Source organism: Marmota flaviventris, chromosome 7 (assembly GCF_047511675.1).
Source record: "Marmota flaviventris isolate mMarFla1 chromosome 7, mMarFla1.hap1, whole genome shotgun sequence".
In the NCBI taxonomy this organism is placed as follows: Eukaryota; Metazoa; Chordata; class Mammalia; order Rodentia; family Sciuridae; genus Marmota; species Marmota flaviventris.
In genome coordinates this window covers 58494477-58509731 of record NC_092504.1, presented here as the reverse complement: position 1 = coordinate 58509731, position 15255 = coordinate 58494477, and the positions used below count along the sequence as shown (strand labels likewise).

The 15255-nt window shown below is 36.5% G+C and overlaps 1 long non-coding RNA gene across 1 annotated transcript; it reads left to right on the top strand.

Moving 5' to 3' along the window:
• The first annotated feature begins 651 nt into the window (after nucleotides 1-651).
• Nucleotides 652-5838, top strand: LOC139706509 (uncharacterized). Its single transcript, XR_011708129.1, has 3 exons — nucleotides 652-677; nucleotides 5063-5122; nucleotides 5808-5838. It is a non-coding gene; the product is annotated as an uncharacterized lncRNA (long non-coding RNA).
• Nucleotides 5839-15255: the final 9417 nt, after the last annotated feature.

The window sequence follows — 15255 nt, the reverse complement described above, 5'->3', positions numbered from 1 at the left end:
CCCAAGACTTGTTACCCACTTCTCTTATTTAAATTCACAGGAGTTTCTCAGTAGAATCTCTCTTAAATTTACATGAGTTCTTCTCTAGTTTCAAAGGGGTATATTGTCAACCATTATTATGTATTGTACTCTTTTTATTCACCTGATTGGTCATTGGTTGGGAGAGGCAGGACTCTGGGATGGTTTGGAAGAAGTTCATAAAGAACTTTTAGAAATCCTCTGTTTGGTTGTCCCTTTTTAGGACCCCTTAATTTGGAAATAAGACATCTAATTGGAGTGCAGGTGTTTTAATTTGTATCCACCTCTCATTATAGGTTTTCCAGTTGTTCTTATCACAGTAATGTGGGCTGTTCTTTGGAAAGGAACCTACTCATTGCAGCACAGTTTAAAAAAAGATTGGTTTAAATGTGTTCATGTTTTGTTATCTCGTGTTTAAAAATTTCATTTACCTGGACTGTCAACTTACTATTGTTTTTCCCTCTACAGAAAAACAGAACTCTCCAAATGTCTTCCAACAATGACCTGATTTTAAACTCTGATGTCCTCCCTGGGACAAGCTCCAGGGACCATAAAGGGCCTGTGCTAAGTTTTCACAACATCTGTTATCATGTAAAAGAGAAGAGAGGCTTTCTATTTAATCGGAAAACAACTGAGAAAAAGAAACTATCAGATATCAAGTATGTGCATAAACCTTCGGAAGGATCACTTTATTGACTTACAATGAACTTCAGGTTTTAGCTATTACCAATAAACTGCTATGAATATTTGCATTCAAATCTCTAATTAGACATATTGAGCATTTTTTTTTTTTTTTGCTAAATTAGGACTGAAATGATTGGATCACTTGTTAAGTGTATGTTTAGCTTTGAATGGAACTGAACTAAAATCCATTCATTAAAGTGATTGTATCATGTACATCAGTCTTTGAGAAAATGAACAATTAATGTGCAATTTAGTTTCCCTTATGTATGCCACATGGCGGAAATAGGCCTGGAGGTGTCATTCATTTCTTTCCTTCCTTCCTTCCTTCCTTCCTTCCTTCCTTCCTTCCTTCCTTCCTTCTTTCTTTCTTTCTTTTTTTCATACCAGCATTGAACCTATGGCACTTAACCACTATGCCACATCTCCTACTCAGCCCTTTATTATGATTTATTTACAGACAGTTCTCCCTGTCTTGCTTAGGGCCTTACTAATTTGCTGAGGCTAACCTTGAACTCATGATCCTCCTGTTACATCCTCCTGGACTGATGGGATTACAGGCATGTGCCACCACACTGGCTACTTTATTGCTTTTTGATTGTGGGTATATAATTGATCTTTCCAAACTCTAAAACAGAATGTTGTTCAATTTCACTACTCGAACATGTTTTCTGAAACAGACAAGTTTTAGTTTTGGGTACATTTGCAGTATATGTCCTTTTTATGTTCTAGAAGTAAAGAGGTTGAAATGATAATATATTGTTAAAGTACTTTTCTTTTCAAATAGACCTGGCTTAAATGAATGGTCTATTTATCGTTGTTCACAGTTTATAACAATTTACTCATTACTCACTCTAATAAAAACAGGTAGAACATATTTAAATATAAGATTCCTACAATTTAATTGAAGTTACATAATTTTTAATATACTTAATAATTGTGATTTTATTTTTATTCTTTTCATCCAGCAACAAAATCAGAATTCAAAGTGCAGTCTTGAAGTGGGATCTAGAGTGGAAGGGAGATGAGTGTTTCTTTAGAACCTATCACTAAGAGGTACCTCCACGAGTTCACAGATGCTGGGCATTAGGAGTGTCAGTGCTTTTCTGATATTTTGTGAGCCTCTTTTTCCTTTTGATGGTGTCACAATGTAATTTGGCTTTGCTCAGATACTAGGACCTATGAGTTCTGTTTGAGTAATAAGGGAAATAATCATTCCTAGAAAAAGCAAGCACCTTCTCCTGGTTCTCCAAGGCTGGAGAGTGGTTATAAAAGAATCTTTGACTCAGTGTGGCTGAAGGTCTATACAGAATTTGGTGTTTGTTGTATTTCCTTGATATTTTTCAAGCAACTCTCTACTTTTCCATTAATGCTAGCCAACTCCCATTATAAATCAAGAAAGTGACAAGATAGCATAGAAATGTTGAGGCACAGGCAGAAGAGAAATAGCAAGGAACTGAGGGCTCCTGGGCTGAGGCCAGAGCTTCTGTGTGGATTGGAATTCTGTCCATGCATCAAAACCTGCTGCCTTGCCTACTTCTCTCTCTTCTGTTGGTTAAGAAATCCTGACTAGGAGAATAAGGAAAGGAATGGTAGATGGAAGGCTTTGATTTTTTTGCTACACGATTAGATAGATTTGACTTATGAAAAGCTGACAAGTCTTTTGTGAAATACACAATAATTAAGAAATTGTTGTCCTTACATATTTTGTGATGAAAGAGGTAGAAAGTACCATGCTTTGAATATGAGCAGGTTGAATATATATATAATGCATACATTGCATAGAGGTTCATTTACCTCACTTATCCTTTCCAGCTAATCAACTAGGGATTCAATACACTAAAGTGGAGATTCACTTATTCAAAAAAATATGGGTTTCTAGTAGGTGTCTGGTGTTGTACAAGATGCTGGCGACAGAGATAAATCCTCTTTTAGTCTGGATGAATCAGAAAACTAAAGCATTTTCCCTCATTCTTGTGGTGATTGACAGAAGTATTCAAAGACAGAACAAAAGCTCCTCACCCTGCATTGAGGGCCAGGTGCACGGAGATTGAATTTGTGATAAGTGTGTGTATTTGGGAGGAGGTTGACCAAGCCCCAAAATGACATTTAGATCCTTTGCCCATAAAGAGAACAAGACCAAAGGTTGTACCATTATCTACTAAAGTGCAATAGAACCAACAGGAATCCTTCAGGTGACTTTCATCTTTTGTACTCAGTTCTCGGGATTCAGTGTGCGGTGGGTAATAGGGAAAGGAAGGAGGGAGAAGTGGTTACAGTAAGACACAGGCTGGTCATGAAGATTTTACAGTATGGAAAAAGAGGGCCTCTGCAGACACATGCTATAAAGTGGAAAATGAAGGGGGAATGGCTTGTGAGGGGTCAGAGAATGGTGGAGGGAGGGTGGGGAAACCAGGAAATAGTGGAGCATAGTTGATGGACATAACTGTCTTGGTGGAATGAAAGTAGCTCTAGACTCTACTTAAACCAATGAGCAAGACTCTGTCAAATCACAGTGTTTGTGAAAATAGAAAATAAGTCACCAGCTATAGGGGGCTGATCCCTGGGCTAGAATGTGAACTCCAGGGTGCTAGGAATTTGTTTTTCCATTTGTTTATCTACTTGGGTTGTTCTCATCTGTGTCCCATCTCCTAGAAGAGTATGTTGTACACACATAGTAGACACGTCATAATTGTATTGCCTGATGAATTGTGGAACAGTCACTGCTCCACATAGGAACGGTTGGATTTGCAACTCTACAGTACTGCTGTTTTCTGTAACACTGGGGTTTAGTGTCAGAGAAAGCCAAATAGCAGAATCTGTGAAATTCTTTGCCTTAACATTCACATTTCGTTCCTGGTTGAATCATTCAGAATGGCTTGATCATTCCTTGAGAAAGTATGTTAAAACGTTAAAAGTTTTTCAAGTAATGAAGACTTAGGGAATAAGGTTTTCCTGGTCATTTTAGAAGCACTTGCTAGGTAGATATTAATAAGGGAGATGTATTAAGAACTGTAGAGAAATGAGCTTTGAGAATTTACCCAGACATTTTGCATTTGGGGATGGCTAATGATTGAACTCAAGACTTCATGAATGCTAAACACCCATACTAGCACTGACCTATACCCCCAGACCTACCCAGTCATTTGTGTGTCTTTACACTGGGGGAGGAAGGATATCAAATGAATTAAGAGTTTTCTGAGTCACAGCTGGCTCTTGCTTTACCACACTCTCATTACACTAGTCCAGTGATTTAGAGTTTCTTCAGTCAATGAACAAAGTGAAAGGTACATTTCACCCCAGCCACTAGCAACCCTAGTTTCATTGGGATAGATCAGGTGTTACAGGCCAAGAAAGGTGAGATCATTCTGGATGTGAGTGCTGTGGGGCAGTTGTGTGGGGACTTTCATATTTTATAACAGCTCTACACTCATAGGGTATCAGTATGTGAGGACACATAGCTGTTGGCTTGGATCCTACACGTGGAATAGATACTGATTCCACTGTAGAACACATCTTGATGTGCCTAGAAATTCTAAAGAGAGACTGGCATAGACACCAGAGTTCTGAATGTATGAAGCCAGACTGCTGTGTGCACTCCTGTGCTCCTGAAGTAGCCCTGCCCTTAGTTCTCTTCCTCCATTTCATTCTTCTTAGTAGTTTCACCTCTTATATTTAGGACAGCATTGAGCCTATTTGACTTCTTGGGCCTTAGCACAGTCAATAGTGCCCTAATTACCCCTTCTGCACTATCTAATTTTTCACTGCCCTCAGGCATACACTTGATTTTATTGAATCATAGTTGCATCCATTTTCTGAGAGAAAATGGTTTCTTATATTCTGGAGTGCTTTATTCCACTCTTGAATTTCTACTGAAGACACATTAATTTTTGTTCTGATGAGATTCTTAAAATGAGAACACTGCTGCTTATAAAGTCTCCAAATCAGTGGTTCATTCATTGTGTCTGACTTGACTGAGAAGCAGGTGAGGGGATTTGAAGAGGCTGATCATCAAACATTATTCAGAAGTTGTTTTAAGAGGCGTAAGAGTAATACAGATAATTGACAAGAATTTACTATTCATTTTGTGATCTGTGAACACAAATGGAAATATGTCATTTCCCAAACAGCATTAATGGTTTCAAGATATTTTGGGAAATGTGAGGGATTTTTCTTAATTCCTGACTATTGGATGATATCCTATGTATGCTAGACTTCTATTAAGAATGACTTATTTTCTTTAAGTTTCGGCGCTTGTTATCTGTCTGGAATTTCATCAACTAAACATATTCAATGCAGCCTCTAAAACTATAGAACACTTTAAAAACTGAAATACTAAATCAGTATATTTTTGTGTTTACAGTGGGATCATGAAACCTGGCCTTAATGCTATCATGGGACCCTCAGGTGGAGGCAAAACTTTGTGAGTACAATAGAATGTATAATTCAAAGTCCTTTTGGAGCTGTTTCAATGTTCTTTGAAAAATCACAGGCATTTGATGGACATTCCTGGTCTGGTCCTAAGTAGTGTATATCACTTGCTTTTAGACTAGCTTGTGGTTTTAATCATAGGACCAGAAATTCTTATTAAAATTCAGTATGAGTAACACAACATGATAAGGTGATAAGTCATAGCAGCTGGCCGTGTTATCAGCAAATGAGGAAGGAAGATAAGGGAATACTATTAAAATGGAGAGAAGGAGATGAAGTTCTCAATGAGCACATGCATCTGAGATAAAAAGATCCTACTTCCTGTGTTGGGATCATCAAGGTAAGGGTCATTGGGAATCTATACTGGATAAGCCAATCATCTCTTGCTTTAATGTGTTTGGGATTTTGTATAGTACATGATGTAAAGGAAGGTAAGAATTTCTGTATGTATGTGTGTGTGTGTGTGTGTGTGTGTGTGAGAGAGAGAGAGAGAGAGAGAGAGAGAGAGAGAGAGAGGTAGAGTGTGTGTGTGTATGTGTGTGTACAGACCATATGTTAAACCATAGAATTTTTTGATTAGTTCATTTTTAACATGAACAAAATTTGGATTCTGTGTATGTGAGAGTTGTAGCCTTTGTAAGAAGGAAAAATCTCACAATATATGTGTCCTTTTATAGGTTGTTAGATATCTTAGCTGCAAGGAAAGATCTAAGTGGTTTATCTGGAGATGTCTGGGTACATGGAGTACCTGAGGATCCCAATTTCCCACATAATACAGGTTATGTGGTACAGGTAAGTATTAGTGATTTTGCCTTTTAGGTTTACCCTGTTCCTGTAAGGCAAGAGCCTTGGCTTATAGTTTAGTGTGCTTCCAATTGAACATGCTCAGAACCAACTTTATTTACACCACATTTATAAAAATTGAGGGAGGGATCAAAAGGAGAGACAGAAAGAACCTGGAATATTAACTTTTAGGCAGTGGTATCAATTCTAGCTCTCCTATCATTTCCAAAAGGATCTATTGTTGTCTTTTTTGCCCTACATTCACCTCTCTTCTTCTCCTAAAGGATGACTTTAGCAATTCCTCATTGAAAGATTTGTAAGTGTCTAGAAGACATAATTTTGTGTGCTCCACCTGGGTATGCAAATAGGGAGTGAAAATGCTTCCCTTGGGCTCTGAAGCTGTGTGTGTAGAGTTACTGAAATCCTTAGAGTTGAATGTTCACAATAGCTAGAACTTTCCTTTGGGTTTGTTATTTTCATATATTAAATTACATACACTGAATTGATAGTCTTAGAAAAGACGAACTGTTTCTTAAGGAAATCGCATTTGCCTTCAGGATGATGTTGTGACGGACACCCTGTCAGTGAGAGAAAATATATGGTTCTCAGCGGCTCTTCAGCTTCCAACAACTATGTCAAAACAGGAGAAAAATGAGAGGATCAACAAGGTCATTAAAGAATTAGATCTGGAGGAAGTGGCAGATTCCAAGGTAATATAAGAAACCTGATAGAATCATAACCAGGAAGGAGGGGCTCCCACGTGGGCAATGTGAACTTAATCAGAAGTTTCCCAAAGTTTGTGTTGTCAAAATTGGTGGTTTTCTGTAGTGATGAGAAAAGTGATTATTTACATACTAAGAAGAGGGAAATTATGTGAATTTGAGCTTTGTCCAGTCTGAGAGATAGAACCTAAATTTCATTCTACTCTATATGGATTTCCAGTCATCCCAGCACTATTTGTTGGAGAAGCTGTCTTTTTTTCAACATGATTTTGGCATCTTTTTCTAGTATGAGGTAACTGTATTTATGGGACTTTGTCTCTGTGTCTTCTACTCCATTCCATTAGACGTCATATCTGCATTGATGCCAGTACCATGCTGTTTTTCTTTCTATAGTTCTGTAGTATAATTTGAGGTTCAATATTGTGATGCCTCCTGCTTTTCTCACTAGTAGTGAATCTGTACAGTGCTTTAGGTAGAATGGCCATTTTGACAATATTAATTCTGTCTATCCAAGAACAAGAGATGTCTTTTCATCTTCTGAAGTCTACTTCATTTTTTTTTAGTGTTCATTGTAGGTGATGCTTCACTTCCTTTGTTAGATTTATTATAAGGGTTTTTTTGATGCTATTGTGAATAAGATAGTCTTTCTAATTTCTTGTAGTGATAGTTCATTTTTCATCTTAAATTTTGTTTAAGTTATTTTATCTCTTTCTTTTAGTTAGTTTGGCTAAGAGTTTATCTATTTTGTTTACCTTTCAAAAAACCCACTTTTTTCATTGATCTTTGGATCTTTTTTTCATTCTCAATTTCATTGGTTTCTGTTCTGATGTTGATTATTTCCTATCTTTTATTGATTTTGGTGTTGGTTTGTTCCTGTTTCTTAAGGCCTTGAGATGTAATTTTAGATTACATACTTGTTGCACTAGCTCAATGTTACAAACTTTCCTCTTAGAGCTGTCTTCATACTGTCCAAGAGATTTTGATATGTTCTATCGCTATTCTCATTTATTTTTAATTTTTTTTATTTCTCCCCTTATTTCTTCTGCTATCCATTCACCTTCAGAAGAGTATTATTTAATCTGCTGGTGTTAGAGTGATTTCTGTTTTTTATCTTTTATTTAATTTAAATTTTCATTTACTTTTTAATTTTTTATTATTATTTTTTAAATTTATATATGACAGTGGAATACTTTACAATTCATATTATACATATAGAGCACAATTTTTCATATCTCTGGTTGTATACAAAGTATATTCACACCAATTCATGTCTTTATACATGTACTTTGGATAATAATGTCCATCACATTCCACCATCATTTCTAACCCCAACCCCCTCCCTTTCCCTCACACCCCTCCCTTTCTTTCCTACCCCTCTGCCCTATCTAGAGTTCGTCTATTCCTCCCATGCTCCCCTCCTTACCCCAGAGTGAATAAGCCTCATTATATCAGAAAAAACATTCAGCTTTTAGTTTTTTGGGATTGGCTAACTTCACTTAGCAAAATTATCTCCTCCAACTCCATTCATTTACCTGAAAATGCCATGATGTTATTCTCTTTTATTGGTGAGTAATATTCCATTGTGTATAAATGCCAGAGTTTTTTTATCCATTCATCTACAGAAGGGCATCTAGGTTGGTTCCACAGTTTAGCTATTGTGAATTATGCTGCTCTAAACATTAATGTGGCTGTGTCCCTACAGTATGCTGTTTTTAACTCCTTTGGGTATAGACCAAGGATAGAGATAGCTGGGTCAAATGGATAATTCCCAATTATCCAAGGAATCTCTATATTGCTTTTCATATTGGCTGCACCAATTTGCCGTCCCACCAGCAATGTATGAGTGTACCTTTTTCTCTACATCCTCACCAACACTTATTATTATATGTCTTCATAATAGCTGCCATTCTAACTGGAGTGCGATGAAATATTATAGTAGTTTTAATTTGCATTTCTCAAATTGCTAACAATGATGAACATTTTTTTATATATTTGTTGACTGGATTGATTGTATATCCTCTTCTGAGTAGTGTCTGTTCAAGTCCTTGGCCCATTTGTTGATGGGGGTATTTGGGTTTTTTTTTTTTTCTTTTTGGTGCTTAGTTTTTTGAGTTCTTTATATACCCTAGAGGTTAGTGCTCTATCTGATGTGTGAGGGAAAAATATTTGCTCCCAGGATGTAGGCTCTCTGTTCACCTCATAGATTGTTTCTTTTTCTGAGAAGAAACTTTTTAGTTGGATTCCATTTCATTTATTGATTCTTGGTTTTAATTCTTGCACTATAGGAGTCTTATTAAGGAAGTTGGGGCCTAATCCCACATGATGGAGATTAGGACCTACTTTTTCTTCTATTAGGAGCAGAGTCTCTGGTTTAATTCCTAGGTCCTTGATCCACTTTGAGTTAAGTTTTTTGCATGGTGAGAGATAGGGGTTTAATTTCATTTTGTTGCATATGGATTTCTAGTTTTCCCAGCACCATTTGTTGTAGAGGCTATCTTTTCTCCAATGCATGTTTTGAGTGCCTTTGTCTAATATAAGATAATTGTAATTTTGTGGGTTAGTCTCTGTGTCCTCTATTCTATACCATTGGTCTACCAGTCTGTTTTGGTGCCAATACCATGCTGTTTTTGTTACTATTGCTCTGTAGTATAGTTTAAGGTCTGGTATAGTGATGCCACTGGCTTCACTGTTCCTGTCAGGATTGCTTTAGCTATGCTGGGTCTCTTATTTTTCCAGATGAATTTCATTACTGCCTTTTCTATTTATATGAGGAATGCCATTGAGATTTTAATTGGAATTGCATTAAATCTGTACAGTGCTTTTAAAAATCTTATTGTTGATTTCCAATTTCATTCCTGTATGTTATGATAAAATTCAAGATATTATCTCTGTTTTCCTATATTTGCAGTTATTTGTTTTGTGACTGAAAATATGGTTTGTTTCAGAAAATGTTCCATGTGCTATTGAGAGGAAAGTGAATTTAGGCATTGATGAATGAAGTATTCTATAAATGTCTCTTAGGTCTATGAATTAATTTAACTTTTTGTTCTGTAGAATCTTTACTTAGTTTTGGTTTGGTTGATCTATCCAGTGTTGAGGGAGAAAATTTAAAGTCACCCAGTATCAATGTATTGTGGTCCATTTTATTCTTAATATTGATAAGTGTTTGTTTCATGTACATAGATGATCTGTTGGTTGAGGCATTAATCTTTGCCATCATTATCTTGTTGCTATATGATTTCCTTTAGCAGTATGAAGTGCCTTTCCTTCTCTCTTCTGATTAATTTTGGCTTGAAATGTACTTTATCTAATATGACAGTAGTTACACTTGATTGTTCATGAGTCCTACTTTAAAGGTATATCTTTTCCCCTCCTTTCACCTTGAGTCTAAGGATGTCTTTGTCTGTGAGGTGAGTCTTTTGCAGACAACATACAGTTGGATGTTGTTCTTTATTCTGGTCTTCCATCATATGTCTTTTGATTGATGATTTTAGACTATTTACATTCAATGTTGTTATTTATTTATTTTTTTTTTTTTTTTTTTTTTTTTATTTTTTTTTTTTTTTTTTATTGTTGGTTGTTCAAAACATTACATAGTTCTTGATATATCATCTTTCACACTTTTCTTCAAGTGGGTTATGAACTCCCATTTTTAGCCCATATACAGATTGCAGAATCACATCAATTACACATCCATTGATTTACATATTGCCATACTAGTGTCTGTTGTATTCTGCTACATTTCCTATCCTCTACTATCCCCCCTCCCCTCCCCTCCCCACCCCTCTTCTCTCTCTACCCCCTCTACTGACCTTCATTTCTCCCCCTTGTATTATTTTTCCCTCTCCCCTCATTTCCTCTTGTATGTTCTTTTGTATAACCCTGAGGGTCTCCTTCCATTTCCATGCAATTTCCTTTTTCTCTCCCTTTCCCTCCCACCTCTCATCTCTGTTTAATGTTAATCTTCTTCTCATGCTCTTCGTCCCTACTCTGTTCTTAGTTACTCTCCTTATATCAAAGAAGACATTTTGCATTTGCTTTTTAGGGATTGGCTAGCTTCACTTAGCATAATCTGCTCTAGTGCCATCCATTTCCCTGCAAATTCTATGATTTTGTCATTTTTTAATGCAGAGTAATACTCCATTGTGTATAAATGCCACATTTTTTTAATCCATTCGTCTATTGAAGGGCATCTGGGTTGGTTCCACAGTCTTGCTATTGTGAATTGAGCTGCTATGAACATCGATGTAGCAGTGTCCCTGTAGCATGCTCTTTTTAGGTCTTTAGGGAATAGACCAAGAAGGGGAATAGCTGGGTCAAATGGTGGCTCCATTCCCAGCTTTCCAAGACATCTCCATACTGCTTTCCAAATTGGCTGCACCAATTTGCAGTCCCACCAGCAATGTACAAGTGTACCCTTTTCCCCACATCCTCGCCAGCACTTGTTGTTGTTTAACTTCCTAATGGCTGCCAATCTTACTGGAGTGAGATGGTATCTTAGGGTGGTTTTGATTTGCATTTCTCTGACTGCTAGAGATGGTGAGCATTTTTTCATGTACTTGTTGATTGATTGTATGTCCTCCTCTGAGAAGTGTCTATTCAGGTCCTTGGCCCATTTGTTGATTGGGTTGTTAGTTATCTTATTGTCTAATTTTTGGAGTTCTTTGTATACTCTGGATATTAGGGCTCTGTCTGAAGTGTGAGGAGTAAAGATTTGTTCCCAGGATGTAGGCTCTCTATTTACCTCTCTTATTGTTTCTTTAGCTGAGAAAAAACTTTTTAGTTTGAGTAAGTCCCATTTGTTGATTCTAGTTATTAACTTTTGTGCTATGGGTGTCCTATTGAGGAATTTGGAGCCCGACCCCACAGTATGTAGATCGTAGCCAACTTTTTCTTCTATCAGACGGCGTGTCTCTGATTTGATATCAAGCTCCTTGATCCATTTTGAATTAACTTTTGTGCATGGTGAGAGAAAGGGATTCAGTTTCATTTTGTTGCATATGGATTTCCAGTTTTCCCAGCACCATTTGTTGAAGATGCTATCCTTCCTCCATTGCATGCTTTTAGCCCCTTTATCGAATATAAGATAGTTGTAGTTTTGTGGATTGGTTTCTGTGTCCTCTATTCTGTACCATTGGTCCACCCGCCTGTTTTGGTACCAGTACCATGCTGTTTTTGTTACTATTGCTCTGTAGTATAGTTTGAAGTCTGGTATCGCTATACCGCCTGATTCACACTTCCTGCTTAGCATTGTTTTTGCTATTCTAGGTCTTTTATTTTTCCATATGAATTTCATGATTGCTTTCTCTATTTCTACAAGAAATGCCTTTGGGATTTTGATTGGCATTGCATTAAACCTATAGAGAACTTTTGGTAATATCGCCATTTTGATGATGTTAGTTCTGCCTATCCATGAACAGGGTATATTTTTCCATCTTCTAAGATCTTCTTCTATTTCTCTCTTTAGGGTTCTGTAGTTTTCATTGTATAAGTCTTTCACGTCTTTTGTTAGGTTGATTCCCAAGTATTTTATTTTTTTTGAAGATATTGTGAATGGAGTGGTTGTCCTCATTTCCATTTCAGAGGATTTGTCGCTGATATACAGGAATGCCTTTGATTTATGCGTGTTGATTTTATATCCTGCCACTTTGCTGAATTCATTTATTAGCTCTAATAGTTTCTTTGTAGAGCCTTTTGGGTCACCTAGGTATAGAATCATATCATCTGCAAATAGTGATAATTTAAGTTCTTCTTTTCCTATTTTTATGCCTTTAATTTCTTTCGTCTGTCTAATTGCTGTGGCCAGTGTTTCGAGAACTATGTTGAACAGAAGTGGTGAGAGAGGGCATCCCTGTCTTGTTCCAGATTTTAGAGGGAATGCCTTCAATTTTTCTCCATTCAGAATGATGCTAGCCTGAGGCTTAGCATAGATTGCTTTTACAATATTGAGGTATGTTCCTGTTATCCCTAGTTTTTCTAGAGTTTTAAACATAAAGGGATGCTGTACTTTGTCGAATGCTTTTTCCGCATCTATCGAGATGATCATATGGTTCTTATTTTTAAGTCTATTGATGTGGTGAATAACATTTATTGATTTCCGTATATTGAACCAGCCTTGCATCCCAGGGATGAATCCTACTTGATCATGGTGCACAATTTTTTTGATATGTTTTTGTATCCGATTCGCCAGAATTTTATTGAGGATTTTTGCATCTAGGTTCATTAGAGATATTGGTCTGAAGTTTTCTTTCTTTGAAGTGTCTTTGTCTGGTTTAGGTATCAGGGTGATGTTGGCCTCGTAGAATGAATTTGGAAGTTCTCCCTCTTTTTCTATTTCCTGAAGTAGCTTGAAAAGTATTGGTATTAGTTCCTCTTTAAAGGTTTTGTAAAATTCTGCTGTATACCCATCCGGTCCCGGGCTTTTCTTAGTTGGTAGTCTTTTGATGGTTTCTTCTATTTCCTCAATTGATATTGGTCTGTTTAGGTTGTCTATATCCTCCTGACTCAAACTGGGCAGATCATATGACTTCAGAAATTTATCGATGCCTTCACTATCTTCTAATTTATTGGAGTATAAGGATTCAAAATAATTTTTGATTATCTTCTGTATTTCTGAAGTGTCTGTTGTGATATTGCCTTTTTCATCCCGTATGCTAGTAATTTGAGTTCTCTCTCTTCTTCTCTTCGCTAGCATGGCTAAGGGTCTGTCGATTTTGTTTATTTTTTCAAAGAACCAACTTTTAGTTTTGTCAATTTTTTCAATTGTTTCTTTTGTTTCGATTTCATTAATTTCAGCTCTGATTTTAATTATTTCTTGCCTTCTACTTCTTTTGCTGTTGTTTTGCTCTTCTTTTTCTAGGATTTTGAGATGAAGCATGAGATCATTTATTTGTTGGTTTTTTCTTTTTTTAAGGAATGAACTCCAAGCAATGAATTTTCCTCTTAGAACTGCTTTCAATGTGTCCCACAGATTCCGATATGTTGTGTCTGTGTTTTCATTAATCTCTAAGAATTTTTTAATTTCCTCCTTGATGTCTTCTATAACCCATTGATCATTCAGTAACCTATTGTTCATTCTCCAAGTGATGTATGCTTTTTCCTTCCTTCTTTTATCGTTGATTTTCAGTTTCATTCCATTATGATCAGATAAGATGCATGGTATTATCTCTACTCCTTTATATTGTCTAAGAGTTGCCCTGTGACATAATATATGATCTATTTTTGAGAAGGATCCATGTGCTGCTGAGAAAAAAGTGTAACTGCTTGATGTTGGGTGGTATATTCTATATATGTCAATTAAGTCTAGGTTGTTAATTGTGTTATTGAGTTCTATAGTTTCCTTATTCAACTTTTGTTTGGAAGATCTGTCCAGTGGCGAGAGAGGTGTGTTGAAGTCTCCCATGATTATTGTATGGTGGTCTATTAGACTCTTGAACTTGAGAAGAGTTTGTTTGATGAACATAGCTGCACCATTGTTTGGGGCATATATATTTATGATTGTTATGTCTTGTTGGTGTATGGTTCCCTTAAGCAGTATGTAGTGTCCCTCTTTATCCCTTTTGATTAACTTTGGCTTGAAATCTATTTTATTTGATATGAGTATGGACACTCCTGCTTGTTTCCGAAGTCCATATGAGTGATATGATTTTTCCCAACCTTTCACCTTCAGCCTATGTATGTCTTTTCCTATCAAATGCGTCTCCTGTAGGCAGCATATTGTTGGGTCTTGTTTTGTGATCCATTCTACTAGCCTGTGTCTCTTAATTGGTGAGTTTAAGCCATTAACATTTAGGGTTATTATTGAGATATGGGTTGTTGATCCAGCCATATTTGTTTATTTATGTTACTAAACATGGTTTGTTTTCCTCTTTGATTATCCCCCCCCCTTTACTGTCTTACCTCCCACTGTTGGTTTTCATTGTTATTTTCCATTTCCTCTTCCTGTAATGTTTTGCCGAGGATGTTTTGAAGAGATGGTTTTCTAGCTGCATATTCTTTTAACTTTTGTTTGTCGTGGAAGGTTTTAATTTCATCTTCCATCCTGAAGCTTAATTTCGCTGGATACACAATTCTTGGTTGGAACCCATTTTCTTTCAGTGTTTGAAATATGTTATTCCAGGATCTTCTAGCTTTCAGAGTCTGTGTTGAAAGATCAGCTGTTATCCTTATTGGCTTGCCCCTAAATGTAATCTGCTTCCTTTCTCTTGTAGCTTTTAAAATTCTCTCCTTATTCTGTATGTTGGGCATCTTCATTATAATGTGTCTAGGTGTGGATCTCTTATGATTTTGCACATTCGGCGTCCTGTAGGCTTCTAGAATTTGGGATTCTGTCTCATTCTTCAAGTCTGGGAAGTTTTCTCGTATTATTTCCTTGAATAAATTGCTCATTCCTTTGGTATGGAGTTCTATACCTTCCTGTATCCCAATGACTCTTAAGTTTGGTCTCTTAATGTTATCCCATATTTCTTGGATGTTCTGCTCATGGTTTCTTAACAATCTTGCTGAGCTGTCTATGTTCTTTTCAAGTTCAAATACTTTGTCTTCATTGTCTGATGTTCTATCTTCTAAGTGTTCTACTCTGCTGGTAGTACTCTCAATTGAGTTTTTAAGTTGGTTTATT